Here is a 4,742-nt window from a genome sequence, read left to right as displayed (position 1 = left end):
AGCAGGACCGTCTCCCAGCCTTCACGCCTGCCGATGCGCTGGGCTCGGGCGCGCGAGCAGGAAAGGACAGGCGAAGGTGGGTGCTACTTAGCCACCTGCAGCGTGCAGTCAGCTAGAGACCAGCTCTGAAACAGGAGAGCATAAAAATCCAGGGCTGGGCATCCTAAACCCTGGACTTCACCCTGGCACTGAACCTTCGCCCCATCAGCGATAGCCGAGTGGGGGCTTCATTTCTCCTCTGTGCAGGCCAAGAGGCTGTCCCATTTGAAATGAGATGTTGAATGTCAACGGGAACCAACGAGAGCCTCACCGTGTCCCTTGTTTGGTCTCTCTGAGAGCCTCCTCTCCACGGATCAGCCTCTTGCCTGACCCTGTCTCGTGAGATTCACCCCAAATTTTCCACTCTCAGACCAGGACCCTGGCACACTGCCCTGTGTACCAACCACTTATCCCCCTGCAGGTCCAGCTGGGTTCTGGTCCCTGTGTTTCCTCCCTTCGGGGACCTGGGGCCCCCGATATAGCGACCATCCACCTCCTTGCAACAAAGTGTTTTTATTGAGTGGCTGGAACAAAGCATCAGCGAAAAAAGGGTTTTGAAAACATAGAATCTCAGGGTTGGAAGGGACCTCAGGAAATCATCTAGTCCAACCCCCTGCTCAAAGCAGGACCAATCCCCAATTTTTGCTCCAGATCCCTAAATGGCCCCCTCAAGGATTGAACTCACAACCCTGGGTTTAGCAGGCCAATGCTCAAACCACTGAGCTATTCCCCCCACCCCCTGTGTTTATTTCGCCCTATCTAACAGACAGAACCAAACCAACTCACATTCTCCTAGCCAGCCCAGCAGTGCTTAAAGGGGCCTGAAAGAAATCAGCACTCCCATGTCTGCCTGTCCCCTGGCCCGGTTAATTCTGCACCCAACCCTCAAGTCTACCCTGTCCCCCCATCAATTCTAACCCCATAGCCCCACTTCTGCTCCTCCTGGGGTTCTTCACGCCCCTCTCCAAGGCCTGGGGATGGCAGCGGGGTCCCCTCTCCTCCTGCCAGGCATTGCTGGGAAGCACAGAGGAGTGATGTGGTTGCTCACAGGAGGGCACTGGAACCACCCTGAGCTGCTGGCCTCCTCCTGTTTCCTCCTCTCCCTCTGCTTGTTTCCTGCAGCAGCCCTGCTTGGCTGCTCATCCCCAGGAGGCGGGCAAGGGAGGAAAGCAGCCAGTCAGGGGGGTTTTCTCCCAGGCGGTGCTTTAAACACTGCAGCCTGGGTCATCCTGGGACCACCCCAACTGGCTGTAGGCCCCTGCTGTTCTCCTTCCAGCCCATCAACCTTACTCTCTCTCCCCTTGTCCCCTAGGTTCTCCCAAATGTATGTGGGTCCTGACCCACCCTATCAAGCCAGGTTGGGGGCTGCCCAGGAGACTGGCCCAGGGCTATTAAGGCCACTGGCTCTGGCACGGTCTCCTACTGACCCTTACGTAGGAGTGGCCTCCTTGCCTGGAGCACCCTAGACAGAAGTGTTTAATCAGAACCCTCTGGACAGACACACCAGGCTAGTGCCAGATTCAGAGACCAGTATCAATCATTAACAAAGAGCACCCCCACATTTGTCGCAGCTTCCCCGTCTCCTTCCCAAGATGTGGGCATGGGGCAAAGAGCCGCAGCACTCCACCTGGGGCAAGCTGAAGGATGTCTCCATCAGATTCTGTGGTTGTCACAAATAGAGAAATCCAGAATACAGCAATCACTGTAACTAGCTCATAATCAGAAAAAGAGAGAGGTCGAGATGGGGCCCATCTAAAATCCCAGAGCTTTGGGGACAGGGTGGGTTGAGAGGGAAAACCCTTTTCCCTCCCCCCTGTAACTTTCACGATTGACCCTTCTCACTGTGGTCTCAGAGCACTCCACACTCTGATTCTTTTATCCTCAACACCCCTGTGAGGCTGGGCTGGGGTATTATCCCCATTGCACAGATGGGAAACTGAGGCACTGAGCGATTGACTTACCCAAGGTCACACTGGAAGTCTCTGGCTGAGCAGGGAATTGAACCCAGGCTCCCAAGTCCTACATCTAGTGTCCTAACCACTGTGCAGTCCTTCCTTTTTCTATAATGGACAGACATCTGACCAACCCTGAGCTTAGGGTGCTCAAAATCCAGCTCTGAACTGCGTGGCTTAGACACACCTCTAGCAATAATTAATATAGTAACTTACCCCACTAACTAAAGGTTACAACAGGAGTAGATGTTTTCTCATATCCTGGCTAAAATGCAACCAAGTTTAACCCACCGATCTCTGCAAGCGGTTTGGGGTTTTTTGTTTTTGCCTCTCTTGGTGTGTCTTCACTACACCATTAACCTGGCCTCTGACCCGGGTTTTAGCCCAACCGTTCCCCCCCTCTTCCATACACAAAAACCCCTGGCCTGGGATTCGGTGCTTACAGTGGTCTGAGAAAACTGTCTGTGGGGGATGGGAGAGGGGGTCTATCACCAGCCCCAGATGTGACCATCCTCTTGCTTAGAACTCAACCCCCCCAAATTAATGCTGTGCCCCGAGACCTCCCATCAGATCTATCCCCATGTCTGTTCTGCCCGCCATCAGTTTTGAGCCCCCCAGCGAGAAAGCTGTCAGCTCCGGAGGGAAAGGGGAAAGCACTCTGCCTGTTTTCTGACGCATCTCTGATTTCTCTGCCCCAGGTGGCAGGGTGCTGGGGAAAGCAGCTGATCAAAGAAGCCCCCCTCAGCCTCCTGGCACACTGAGCACTGCTCGGGTTGGAGGTGCTCTCAGCCCCAGTGAGCAAGCATAGCCTGGGGGTAGCCCAGGCTCTGCTTTCACTCATGCCAGAATGCGCCCAGTCTGCAGTGAGGACACAGGTTAAGCCATTCCAGTGCGGATAGTCCTCCAGTGCCTTCCCACAATGGCCCCCGAGAACAGACCAGTTCTCCTGCAAGTCACACAGTGGACTGGGAAAGACTCGGAGCATCTCAGCTCAAAGAGCCAAGGAACGTGCCCCCCCCCCCGAGTCTCCTGGGGGTTAATGCAGAAACCAGGAGGGCACAGAAACGCAGGTGAGACTTCACTGGGGGCTGCTCACCCCAGGGCTAGGCTAAGCCATGTGCTCAGACCAGGGGGCTGATCCCCTGGGCTAACTGCGCAGTGAAGACACAGCCTATCGTTTTGTTGCTGATTGCCATTCTGCCCTGATCCCCTCCTGGCAGCTGCTCCCATCACACGTCTGAGGGAAGCCGCCTGCGGCTGCGTGAAGGGCCCAAGCATACTCGACAGCAATGGATTTCCGTTCTAGAACGTGGCGCTAGAATCGCCAGGCCAAGAGTTTCAAACACGACTTCTGCTTATGGGTGCCTCCATTTTTGGGAACCCAATTTAGGGTGTCTTAAAGCGGACTGATTTTCAGAGGGTGGATGCTCGGCCCTATCTGTGAATCAGGATCTTTAAAGTGGCTCAAGCTGGGCACCCAAAACTCAATAGTTTCCTAAAAAAATCTTGGCTAATATCATCAGAGATCAATAGTTACATAGGTAAAAAGAAAAGGAGGACTTGTGGCACCTTAGAGACTAACCAATTTATTTGAGCATAAGCTTTCGTGAGCTACAGCTCACTTCATCGGATGCATAAAGTGGAAAATACACTGAGGATGTTTTTATACACACAGAACATGAAACAATGGGTGTTATCATACACACTGTAAGGAGAGTGATCACTTAAGATGAGCTATTACCAGCGGGGGGGAGGGAGAGACCTTTTGTAGTGATAATCAAGTTTCTCTCCTTTTTCCCCCAATGTTTTGACCAGCAGGGGGCAGCGGGGCCACCATGTTAAACACCCCACAGAATTCAACTTTTTTGAAACTTCATAGCAAATTCCAGAATCACAGCCCAATGCAAACAGTCCAAACAACCATCCTCAGAAAAAACGTGTGTCAGATCCAGAGAACAGTCTTCCTTAGCTTTCCACGTGTTTACATCAGGCCCTGTGTTACTCAAGCTTAAACCGAGAGAAACTCCATTGAAATCAGAGGAGTTACTCCAGACTCTCACCAGCACCACCCAGGATGGAGTTAGGCCCAAGAGCTTTCAAACTGGCTTTGCAAAAACACTTTCCCTTTTCCATAATTACCTTAAGAGCAGGCTCTCCATATTGCTCCTAGTTCGGTTACATAAATTTCAAGGCGCTGCCAGACAGTCAGAACAAGCGAGTGGACTGTAAATGTATGTATTTACATCACTGCCAAATAGGATTGCAGGGGTCGTTGGATTACTCATCTGGGTCTTGGAAGATGTGGGTTCAATTCCCTGCTCTCCCAGCGTGCCGGGGACACGCAGGGGTGTGTGTGCTCCAGTCTCCGGTGGGCAGAAGGGGAGGGGCAGGGCCTCAGGCAGAGGGGAAGGGGCTGGGGGATAGCCTCCCACAATGGCACGTTCACCTGCCGCCCATGCAGAGAAGAAAGGGTCAGAAAGTCAGGAAAGGGCTCAGGAAAATGCAGCAAGGTCTGGGGTGGAACAGGCCTAGACTGCTGACTAGAGGGTCCCTGATCCGGAACACGGAGTAGAGGGTGGGCCCAGGTTCTCCAACCAGCCACTGGGGAAGTGGCACCAGAGGGGCAGTGAATAAGGAAACAGGTGGAGCCCGTGTGTGAGGAGAGACTTTTCTACCCCCCCAAGGGGAAACCACAGTAGTGACCTGAGTCACAAGAGGGCCGCAGCACGCCTGAGGTGAGAGAGGGGCTGC

This window comes from Eretmochelys imbricata, chromosome 8 (assembly GCF_965152235.1).
Source record: "Eretmochelys imbricata isolate rEreImb1 chromosome 8, rEreImb1.hap1, whole genome shotgun sequence".
NCBI lineage: Eukaryota > Metazoa > Chordata > Testudines > Cheloniidae > Eretmochelys > Eretmochelys imbricata.
This window is presented reverse-complemented; position numbering follows the sequence as displayed.